The 12753-nt window shown below is 43.1% G+C and overlaps 1 long non-coding RNA gene across 1 annotated transcript; it reads left to right on the forward strand.

Annotated features, from left to right (window-relative positions):
• The first annotated feature begins 404 nt into the window (after positions 1-404).
• On the forward strand, positions 405-9591 carry LOC116990341. The gene is made up of 3 exons (XR_004416523.1): positions 405-513; positions 1651-1652; positions 9580-9591. It is a non-coding gene; the product is annotated as an uncharacterized LOC116990341 (long non-coding RNA).
• The last annotated feature ends 3162 nt before the right edge of the window (positions 9592-12753 follow it).

The following is a 12753-nucleotide window of genomic DNA, read 5'->3' on the forward strand; positions in this document are numbered from 1 at the left end:
ATACCTCACGCTGCCTCGGCAAGGCCAGCGGCATAATCAAGGACGAGTCGCACCCGGGCCACTCCCTCTTCTCCCCTCTCTCATCAGACAAGAGGTACAGAAGTGTGAAAACGCACACCTCCAGATTCAGGGACAGTTTTATCCCAGCTGTTATCAGGCAACTGAATCATCCTACCACAACTGGAGAGCAGTGCTGAACCACCATCTACCTCATTGGAGACCCTCGGACTATCTTTGATCGGACTTTGCTGGCTTTACTTTGCACTAAACGTTATTCCCTTATCATGTCTCTACACACTGTAAATGACTCGATGGTAATCATGTATTGTAATTTTGCTCTTCTTCTCTTGTTCTTCTTGCGAATGAAACATAAATAAACCAAAGGAATAGTTAGATCTCACGCCGGGTGTTGAGCAGTCAGGTTGTTGTCTCTGTTGGCGTCAATGTCTGTCAGGCCCTGAGCTCCATTTGGTAGGTGTTAGAGTGGGCACTCAGAGATGACATGGCTGGCTTGTCTCTTCATTCCCTGCCTGTTCATGTGTCTGTCTAAATGCTTCATGGTTTGCATTTCCCCCTTAATTCTGTAAATTAGTTTTTCTTATCAATTGGTGCTTATCGAGTTGTGAGAAAAGAGCAGAGGAAGGAACTGATGAGGTTGCTCTGCCAGGATGTCATTGAAAACGACTGTGAAATCTCTAGGTAGTGCTCACTAGATCATTCTAATCCGTATGATGACATGTTTCCACATTCGCCACTTAGTTCTTGGCGAAGTTATTTTAATCCAATAACCTCTGGTTACCAACCCATTTATCAGGCTCGAGCAAAATGCTTCATGATTATAATTGGCTCTGTTGGACTTCTCTTAATCTTCTCTCTTTCATATCTCTGTGAAATATAGTTTCCTCGTCTCTGAATATTTCCAAAGAAATATGATGTTCAGTATGTGTTTTTTATATGTGTAATATTTCCAGCACTCTTCAAAATCTCTCTATTACAGCATGAAAGATGTAATCTAGCTAATGTGACAGTTTGCCTTTAACAAATCTCTGATTTTTGTCCTTTATTGATCCATGCTTCTCCAAGTGAGGATTGATATGTCCTTAGACAAACAAGGCTGCGTAATAAATAGAAGCAGGAACAGGCGAAGGCCATAATGTCACTTTGCCCTCTCAAGCTGACCTTAAACCTCGCTTACCTTCCTTATCATTCGATCAGCTAGTCCAAAATCTATCAATGTTAGTTTTTCACATACTCAAAGGCTGAACCTTCTTAATAGCTCTTGAAATATTCAAATATTTATCCTTTTTATAACCATAAGCTAGGGTCCTGTCCTATTTACCTCGACCCCATTGCGGGCGTTGGACAGTCCATGGTACTACTATGCTGAGAACTATATTCTGAACTCTGTATCTTCCCCTTTGCTTTACCTATTGACACGTGTTTGACTTGATTGTCTTGATGTACGGTATATTTGAGCTGTTTGGAGATCATGCAAAACAAAGCAACAATAAACCTAAACCTAAACTAAATAATTCTTCCTCATCTCAGTCCTAAATGGTTGATACTTTATCTTGAGAGCATACTCCCTAGTTAAAAACTCTGCTAGAAGAAACAGCCTCTTAGTATCTACTCTGATAATCTCCCCAACAGTCGTACATGAGTCAATGAGATCAGCTCTCATTCTTTTAAACTTCAATGAGTGTTGTGTGAGCTAATTTTCCTCAATAGCCTTTCATAGGAGAAGCCATATCAACTGAGCATTGGACAAGTTGATCTACTCTCCACTGCCTCCAAGGCAAGAATGTTGTTCTATTGTATTGAAGACTTGATCTACACACAAAACGATCATTTATATTCACAAACCCCTGTACGATGTCAGAAATGCTTCCTTACTTTTGTTCTTCATCTCCTTGTAACTAAAGGGCCTGTCCCACTTGGGCGTCATTTGCGCGTCATTTACGTAATGTGCGCAAGGCACGCATTACACTCGCATAGCGCGTGGTGAGGCGTGGCGTAGGCAGTGACGTGCGGTTGCGCGCGGCGCCCAAGATTTTGGGATTCACAAAATCGTCGCGCGCCACCTGCGTGACGTGCAAATGACACCCGAGTGGGACAGGCCCTTTACGCAGACATCCTATTTCACTTGTTATGAGAACTGTATTCTGCATTCTGTACCTTTCCCTTCACTCGACCTATTGTACGAGTTTAGCTTGGTTATATTTATGTATGGTATCTGATTTGATTGGAGAGCATGCAAAACAAAGTTTATCACTGTACCTTGGTACATGTGACACACACGCACACACACGCACATGCACACACGCATACGCACACACACACACACACGCACGCACACGCACACACACACGCATACGCACACACACACACACACACGCACATGCACACACGCATACGCACACACACACACACACACGCACGCATACGCACACACACACACACACACACACACACACACACACACACACACACACACACACACACACACACACACACACACACACACACTCACACACTCACACACTCACACACACACACACACACACACACACGCAAAGACTGGATAATCCAGAGATTGCCAACGTTGCCTCTTCAAGCCTAAAGACTGAGCCACCAGGAAGAAACCTGAGACTAACGGAACGGAATCAAGGGATATGGGGAGAAAGCAGGAACGAGGAACTGATTTTGGATGATCAGCCATGATCATATTGAATGACGGTGCTGGCTCGAAGGGCCGAATGGCCTACTTCTGCACCTATTGTCTATGTTTCTATGACTGCCAGAGCCTCCCCTCGAGACAAGGCTGAACTGCAGGAAGAGGTCTGAGATCACCGTGCCTCCTCCTTCGAAGACCAGGACTGAGCTGCCGGGTCAAGTCCGACATCGGCAGAGCCACCGCACATGCACTCTGATGGTGAGGGACAGTGCCCCCTTGTGGTCCTGGACTTACCACCGTAAATAGAATAAATCAAGTGGGGTGCACCCAGTGTCGGGTGGTTACTGCATAACCCACCGTCGTCCCCGGCAACACATTATTTAAAGCAAGATATTTCACTGAAGGAAAACAAATACAAAAGCTTTCATTTGTGAAGCGCTTCTTCAGTACAATGTCGAAGTCCTTCACACTCAATGAATAAGATTCCGTGTGAGCACTCTATTAACGTAATGGAACATGGCAGCCAATTTGCACACTCGGCTTTCTCACACTCGTAATGAGATAACCAGATAATGCATTTATTGATTCTGATGGAGGAATAATTGTTGCAGGAATGTGTCTTCAACTCTGTGAATAACACTATGGATGTAGGATGGCTGATACTCGAGCATGCATTTAGCATGAGCAACTAAACTGGAATTCCCTGCCTCCACAGCTCCTCCGTTGGGAATTTCCTTCATTTCTACCCAAACCATCCATTTTTAAAGGCAGCAAATATCTTGCAGGAAAACAGGCACTAAAACGGTGCTGTATGGAAGGCTCTCTTGGGCCTGCTAGATCAACACAGATCAACACAGAAGTGGTTTCCTCAAATACAAATATGTTTTATTCATAAGATACATAACTCCCAGAGACACAAAGTGCTGGAGTAACTCAGTGGGTCTGAAGAAGGGTTCTGGTCTGAAGCGTCACCTATCCATGTTCTCCAGAGTTTTTTAGACTTTAGAGATACAGCTGTTCCTTTGACCCACCGAGTCCGTGCCTACCAGCGATCACCCCGTACACTAGCACAGTACTACTACACACTAGGAACAGTTTACAATTTGACCGAAGTCAATCAAACTACAAACCTGTATGTTTTTTGGAGTGAAGGAGGAAACCCCAGTGAAAGCCCCCACAGGGAGAACGTACAAACTCTGTACAGACAGCACCCTTAGGATCAAACCCAGGTCGAAGTCAGCAAATCTACCGCTGCTCCACTGTACCATCCCTAGCCTGACCCGCTAAGTTACTCCAGCACTTTCTGTTTTTTTTTTTGTAAACCGGCATCTGCAGTTTCATGGGTCTACGAATCGTATAAACATGGAATGGTGTTGTACAAAATGAGTGGAATTTGGCAGGTTTCATGGGGCAATCTATGAACCTACCGTGCTGAAAGGAGTTCATAAAGATTTGGTTCTCAATGGAATTGGTGCTGGCACCATGAGCCTACTGTGGTACAGGAATACCAGGGTGGCCATGGGAATGGGCACTGGGATGTTGATGTGGCAGCAGTGAGGCATCACCTGGTGAGTGCTTTGGATTGAAGTTATCAAGAGCACTCGTCAAAGAAAACGAGGGCTTCACCGGCAGAGTTGTCTGTGCTTGGGAGAGGAATGGATTGTTTTTTGTCGTGGTCTAACCAACAATACTGCTTCTGTCACGGAGCCTACTTCCTTTCTTGCGTGAGAGCCAAGCTGTTTGAGAGTGACACATTTCTGTTCCAGTGTTATAACGGCAACATCAAACATGCAGTGAATGCCGAAGACAAACACAAAATGCTGGAGTAACTTAGCGGGTCAGGCATCATCTCTGGAGAGAAGGAGATTTTCCTTTCCTCCAGAGATGCTGCCTGACTCGCTGAGTTACTCCAGCATTTTGTGTTTATCTTCGGTGTAAACCAGCACCAATATTTCCTTCCTACACATTACCTCTTATATGTTGCACTGGGTATATTCTGCCCTGGGTATATCCGGTCTGAAGAAGAATGTCAACAGATTCACTGCAATGTTCCCAGCCCTTTGTGGATTGACCTACTACATGCAACACAGTCTCAACATGTGCTGCGTGCTTTAGTAAATGTTCACTGCAGTTTGCTGTGCATTTCCCCTTTAGTTGTGTGGTAGGTGTAGTAAAACATACATTATTTAATTAGAAGACTACTGTGTTTCTGTTATAACTGTTTACGGTCTAAGAAGCCCACTCAAACATCCACTGTGGGAGGCGTGAAATGTATAATTGCTTCACTGCTCTACAATTCCATAGTGATTGGGTTTAATTTAAATAATCCTTTTCTAGGTTAGTATTAATTGCGTTCCATATTGTGACCAGGCAAACTTAAGCATTACCATATTTAGGCAGATTTAGGATAATCACTGCATTCTTTTCTTCTTTTATAATGCAGTTATTACAGTGGCAATTCATCTGTCCTTTGGCACAATCTACATGTCCAGCCGACAAGCAGCCCAGTCTGTATCGGGCTTCTCGTCATTGTCAACCATATCAAGGCCTGAGTCTCCATGACGATTTTAACCTGTCAATCCTTATTTCTATAAGTATGAAGGAACTGCAGACGCTGGTTTAAACCAAAGATAGACACAAAATGCTGGAGTAGCTCAGCGGGACAGGCAGCGTCTCTGGAGAGAAGGAATGGGTGACTTTTTGAGTCAGGACCTTTCTTCAGACGGACTTATTTCTAATTATACTGTCTGATTATTCTCACATTTAAAGGGCCTGTGACCAATTGGGCGTCATTTGCACGTCACGCAGGTGGCGCACGAAGATTTTGTGAATCCCAAAATCCTGGGGCACCGCGCGTGGCGTGTAAATGATGTCGCGTAAATGACACGCAAATAACGCCCATGTGGGACAGGCCCTTCATTATTCGCACTGCTGAAAAAAGTGACAAAATATTTGTTTATATCATCAGACCTGCTATTGTTTTAAACACACTTTAATTAAAACTTTCCTGCTCTAGCCCCTTTTTAACATCCTATCTTTTAATTCCCCTTCATTTCTCCCACATCCTCTTTGATCTAATAGTAAATCCAAATGGCTCTTATTCATTTTAAATCCTCTAGTTTAGTTTAGTTTGGTTTAGTTTATTATTGTCACGTGCACTGAAGTACAGTGAAAAGCTGTTGTTTGTCAACAGAGATCCAGTCAAAGAAAAGACTACACGTGATTGCAATCAAGTCATCCACAGTGTACAGATCAATGACATTTAGTGCAACGACATTCGATAAAGTCCAATGAAAGACAGTTCAAAGGTCTCCAATGGGGTAGCTGGGAGGTCAGCACTGTACTAATGAGAGGACTGTTCAATTGCTTAATAACAGCTGGGAAGAAACTGTTCCTGAATCTGGAGGTATGCATTTTCAAACCAGGAATACCAGTGCCCCCTTTATTTCTCATGGCAATGTGGCTGGATTTTACAATTTAAATGGTTAACACACTCATTAAATTAATGAAGAGAGAAATAGATATGAATGCATAAAACATTCTGGCTGTAGCTTTATGCTAATAGAAGAGAATACACCACTCCTTGTAACTGAATTTTGCAATAGAAAATAAACTCCGTCAAGATCTGTGGACGAGTCACAAGAATATGAAACCTTTGCATATGTTATGAACATGGTGAAAATGACAATGGCATGGCAGGATCTAACCCAATCATAAAGAATTCCTTTAATAGTGACCTTTGGCATTTTTTGTAAACTCATTTGCTTTTCATTGTGATTTTTTAAATGAAAGAGTGTCATCTTCATTAGAAGACTTGTTAAATTCAACTGGTTCTAAAGACCATGAATTAGCATTCATTCCCCTTGCATATCTCTGCCTGCTGGGATATGCTGCATGGAAGAGTTCCTGTGCAAGGCTGTCTGTGGGAGTTGATTTAACATCAGTAGAGTTGTGATCATTAATCCAGAATGCTTCAACGATCTTGCTATTTCTGCCGTGTGTTAATGCAGCTCTGCCATGCTGCTAGCCTCATTAACTTCAATAAGCCCCCTTGCATAATCAGCAGAACTGGCTGTTTAAATAAAGATATTCTTTCACAAAAAGAAAAGATAGAACACCAAGAATAAAATGATTGGATTTTTTCTGCAGCCAAGGTGAGAGAAGGCTAAAGCATATGACTGATTGACCCAGCATCTCACCCTCAAATCTCATTTTTACGGTTGCCGTGAGTTAATCATTGATTCTGTAATTATTTAGAAGGTAAACAATTTCAAGGTTTTTCAAATCTTTGAGACTTCACAGGCTAGTGTTATCCAAAAATAATAAAATTGAGTTATGGTGACAAAACAGGAAAATAGGACCATAAGATGCGCACAGAGCTGGCATGGTTGATGAACACAATGGCCTCTGTCTGTGTTGGAAAATCTGATCGTCTCCAGTCCGTGGCCGCTATCATTGAACTCTTGTGTAAGGAGCAATTGCAGATGCTGGTTTAAACCAAAGACAGACACAAAAAACTGGAGTAACTCAGCGGGTCATAAGGTCCAGGAGTAGACTCATTCAGCCCATCAAGTCAACTCCGCCATTGAATCATGGCTGATCTATCCCTCTGTCCTAATCCCATTCTCCTGCCTTCTCCCCATAACCTCTGACACCCGTACTAATCAAGAATCTATCTATCTGAGGCAGCATCTCTGGAGAAAAGGAATAGGTGATGTTTCGGGTCGAACGGTCACCTATTCCTTTTCTCCAGAGATGCTGCCTGACCCGTTGAGTTACTCCAGCTTTTTATGTCTATAATAGAACTCTTGCCTGACATGGGATATGGGAACTGGGTGGGATTAAGTTTCCTTTTGAATATTAAGAACAGACGATAGTTTTGTAGCCTTTTCGTGCTCTCATCTCATACATTTTTTCTCTGCTTTATTTCTTTCTACATTACTAGATCCTGTGGGGTTCTTGAAAACATTATCCGGAAATTGTCATTTCCTGGTCCCCATCCCCTTGACCTAATCTTCTGGAATTTTTCTTTCAGACCGATGCTTGCTCCAGTTCTTGCACGTTCCTCTGCACTATACCATCTACCATCAACACTGACATACTCACTCTTCAACTCAATCCAACTTTACCGGTTTAAACCGAAGATAGCGCAGCAAGCCAGCAGCCTCGCCTGCAGCTGTTTGTCCTTTCCACTTTTTTTTGTTTTTAGTGTGTCTAAAAGTGTGTTTTAGTGTGTGGCGGGGGGGGGGGGGGGCAGGAATTGGGGCAGGAACTTTTTTTTAGTCACTTACCTCGGTGGAATGCGACTTTTCTCCCAGTTGCATTTTGCTCTCCCTCGCGGCCTAACAACTTGGATTGGTGCGGCGTTGCCCGGAGTCGGGTCCAGAGCTTCAGCAGCGGGCGCTGCGCGGACTTTCTATCGCGGAACCGGGCGATCCCTTGCCGGCGGTCGCTAGAAGAAGTGCTCCGATCGCTGGCCCGCGGACTACGACATCCTGAAGCCTCTTGTAGATCTGACTCGGCTAATAATCTGTATTCAGGAGTCAAAACCGTTTTACTGTCATATGTCCTGAAACGGAACAAAAACATTCGAGAAAATGGAAGTTTCGATCTGTCAGGTACTTTCCTCGATTTTATAAAGAATAGTTTTGTTTGTTGGAGGAATTCCGCGTGCGTTGAATTAATCAGAAGTAAACGGTTAATAAGTCTTCCCAAAACTGAAAAAATTGCTTCCTCCTTGAATTTTCTTTGTTGAAATGAAGACCTAATAGTTACCCATGTTAACTTACTTATTTGGTGTTGGATAGTTGGTAAGTTCCTTTTTCTCCTCACTACTTTTACACTCCCAATATTACAGTTACCTGACCGATATTTATCTTTTCATATTGAATACGCTCATTTATTGGTTTTGGCCATTCTCCAAGAGTTTCTCAATCTAATAAAACTTCCAATGCCGGTTTGCGTAAGTGACATTTCAGTGCGATCAGCTTTCAGCTTCACAACATTAGAATTCTAAATTGTGCATGACCTGATCTGTTGAGGTCACCTCCCTGTCAGAAATATTAGATATGCTTGTCTTTCTCTTGCTATTTGCTTGTTTACTTTCGTGTAGTCAGAGGCAACTAACATGAACTGCACTCTGTACATTCCCTGTCTGCAGTTTGATTTGTGTCACTGCGCAATCCATTTCCGTCATAAAGTTCAATATTGGTCATTTGTGCCACGAGATATTAGGGATGTGCGAGGGTTGAACAAGGTTTTTTTTTTTCTGAAGAGAAGGTGTAAGAGGAACAGGAGAAGAATCCTTCTTGATTATATTCAAACCCTAACACTCCCTCACTCGTTCTCAGCTAGCCAACTATCGCCTGTTTCCTTGTTCAAGAAGGAACTGCAGATGCTGGAGAATCGAAGGTAGACAAAATTGCTGGAGAAACTCAGCGGGTGCGGCAGCATCAATGGAGCGAAGGAAATAGGCAACGTTTCCTTCGCTCCATGCAAAGAGTTGAACAATCACCACTATAGGAAATAGGCAACGTTTCGGCCCGAAACGCTCCCTATTTCCTTCGCTCCATAGATGCTGCCGCACCCACTGAGTTTCCCCAGCAATTTTGTCTACCTATGGCCAGTTTCCTTGATTATTGCTACTTTTTTGCATATCTTCCATTCATTTGTTCTGTATCTCTCTCTACATCACCGTCTATATCTCCCGTTTCTCTTTCCCCCGACTCCCAGGCTGAAGAAGGGTCTTGACCCGAAACCTCACCCATTTCTTTTTTCCAGTGATGCTGTCTGAACCGCTGAGTTGCTCCAGATTTTTGTGTCTATCTTCGGTTTAAACCAGCATCTGCAGTTCCTTCCATCACACTCAGTGGCATTATTAAACCTTCACCAGCAACTTTCTTAAGTGTTGTGCTGCTGCCTTCTCATATGGAAATTGGGGAAGGGCAATAATACTGTCTTTGCCTGCAATGTCCAAAATCCCAAAAAAGGAATAAATAATATAATTTCAATGCAGCCCAGTTGACGTGAAGCCTTCTTCAATAACATGATGTTTCTGAATCAGAAGTTGAAGATTGCCCTTGACTTGACCCACTGCAAATTACTTCCATCCTGGGAATCATTCAGTATCGAGATCAAAAGCCTCAGCCGTATTATCCGTTGGTGACTGACAGATTGATCACTTAAATGCGCTCTGCTGAGGTAATTTGATATATAATGTTGTGAAATAGTGGTTATGTCAATTAGTTTTAGCTTAATAAAAATCAGCATAAAATGACCATAAAATCATCTTTCAGTCTGTATTGCAGCCTTTTGAACATTGATAATTGCATCCATTTTAACCTCTCTCGTCTTATTACTGTAAATAACCAGCCCACTCCGCCTTCAGTGGCTACTGTCCAACACAACAGACTGTTAAATCAAGTAAGTCAGTTCTCTGGATTTTTCCCAAGGTAACCAAGATAATGACCTAAGGTAGACAAAAATGCTGGAGAAACTCAGCGGGTGAGGCAGCATCTATGGAGCGAAGGAATAGCCCCCCCCCCCCCACATCAGTCTGAAGAAGGGTCTCAACCCGAAACGTCGCCTGTTCCTTTGCTCCATAGATGCTGCCTCACCCGCTGAGTTTCTCCAGCATTTTCGTCTACCTTCGATTTTTCCAGCATCTGCAGTTCTTTCTTATAGATAATTACCTAGATGCTTTACTAAAAATAGACACTCCAATGCCACCTCTGAACCCCATGATCACTACCCCCAAGAAGGACAAGGGCAGCAAAGAAAACTCCTTGACCAACAATCTCTGGTGACGAGCGATGGATGAATGTGAAGGAGTCTTCAGTGGAGCATAATGTTAGGCATCGACCTGTTGAACAGCCAGCAATACTCATTCAACCACCAGCTTCTCCTGGTGGCTCCAACATCCATGGGGGGTTGCCGGGCCTACTGGAAGGCTCGTCCCCTCTCCCCAGGAACACTCCCGGCCATGCCGTTCGCTCTCTGTAGTACAAGATAAAGTCCAGTAAGGTTCGATTAAAGATAGTCCGAGGGTCTCCAATGAGGTAGATGGTAGCTCAGGACCGCTTTCTAGTTGTTAGTGGGATGCTTTAGTTGCCTGATAGTTGCTGCATTTAAATTTAAAATTGTAGAATTCTTCAGACTGAAGAAGGGTCTTGACCCGAAACGTCAACCATTCCTTCTCTCCGGAGATTCTGCCTGTCCTGCTGAGTTACTCCAGAATTTTGTGTCTGTCTTTGGTTTCAATCAGCATCTGCAGTTCCTTTCTATACATAGAATTAATAGCCATATTAGTCAGGATAGGTTACAGGGAAATAAATGGATGAATGGGATTGATGGACTGCTCTGGGAACCAGCAGAGGCATGGCCTCCTTTATATGTCATGAGAAAAGATAGTTCAACAACATGTTTAACCACCTGAAAACATTATGACTGACAGAATATTGATTTTAAATTTTACAATGGCATTGCAGATAATGCACCATTCTCTCAATCTTGCACTCCACTTACGGCCTGGCTCGTGTGCTCAAATGGTGAAGCATAGCGTGAATCCACAGCTCTCCTAATGACACAAGAGTGTTCCAAAGTAGTTCAAGTGGACACCTGGAACATACAGTAGCTCTAAATTGCTGGGTAACGGGGGGAGTTCTCCAGCACATCTTTTCACCCTGTTCAAATGCCTGAGATTGTAATTGAAGGTTTTCTTCCAAATGTTGTCTAGCAGTGCTTTGAAAATCTCACAGAAACCCTCAGAATTCTCTCTGATGGTTCAGAGCAGTAAAAAATCTTTGGCCTGTTAAAGACACATCTCGTTTGAAGTTGAAACTGTCAATCATTCACAATCAAAGCAGTCGTACTCTGTGAACATGGCAGAGACTGCAACTGTATTCATATATTCCCCAAGATTAAAACGGAATATGATGAGAAATGCACCATAAAATGTAATCCATCTGGAGCCTTTACATGTGTAAGAAAGAACTGCAGATGCTGGTTTAAATCAAAGGTGGACACAAAATGCTGGAGTAACTCAGCGGGTGAGGCAGCATCTCTGAAGAAGTGTCTCGTCCCGAAACGTTGCCAATTCCTTCTCTCCAGAGATGCTGCCTCACCCGCTGAGTTACTCCAGCATTTTGTGTCCAACTTGGAGCCTCTACGTAATGTTGATGCAGAGTAGTATTCATAACTGATGCTGATAAAGCCACACCTCAGCCGAAGACCCGGGAAGCATCAAATTATTAATTTGTAAATATTTAAACTGTGATGCTGTTGAAGATGCTGCCTGTCCTGCGGAGTTACTCCAGCATTTTGTGTCTTATCTTTGGTGGAAACCAGCATCTGCAGTTCCTTTCTACACAATCTCGCCTTCAATGTCAGCAAGACAAAGGAGGTTGTGATTGACTTCAGGAAGCAAAGCAATACACACACCCCAGTATACATTGATGGCACCAACGTAGAAATGGTAAAAAGATTCTCGGCTCTTACGAATAGACTCGACTTCCTGAGAAGGCTTAGAAAGTTTGGCATGTCTCCAACAACCCTCACCAACTTTTACAGATGTATTTTATTGGGATGCACGGTTTGGAACAGCTCCATCTGAGACTGCAAAATATTGCAGAGTTGTGGATGTAGCCCAGACCATCACACAAACCAACCTCCCTTCCATTGACTCCATCTACACTTCACGGTGCCTCGGCAAGGCCAGCAGCATCATCAAGGACCAGTCTCACCCCGGTTCTCAGCTGTCATTAAGAAACTGAACCATCTTCTCACCAACTAGAGTGCGGTCCTGATCTTCCATCTACCTCATTGAACTATTTTTAAGCGGACATTATTGGACTTTACCTTGCACTAAATATTGTACCCTTTATCCACTATCTGGACACTGGATGGCTTGATTGTAATCATGTATAGTCTTTCTTTGACTGGATAACAGACAACAAAAAGATTCACGTGACAATAATATACTAACAAACCTGATCTAAACTGACCAGAGAAAGAATCAATGTGGCAAATCAGGTTAATATGATCAGCAGACTGGACTTCCAAATAGGTTATTCTTGGATGGT

The sequence above is a fragment of the Amblyraja radiata genome, chromosome 31 (genome assembly GCF_010909765.2).
Source record: "Amblyraja radiata isolate CabotCenter1 chromosome 31, sAmbRad1.1.pri, whole genome shotgun sequence".
Taxonomy (NCBI): Eukaryota; Metazoa; Chordata; class Chondrichthyes; order Rajiformes; family Rajidae; genus Amblyraja; species Amblyraja radiata.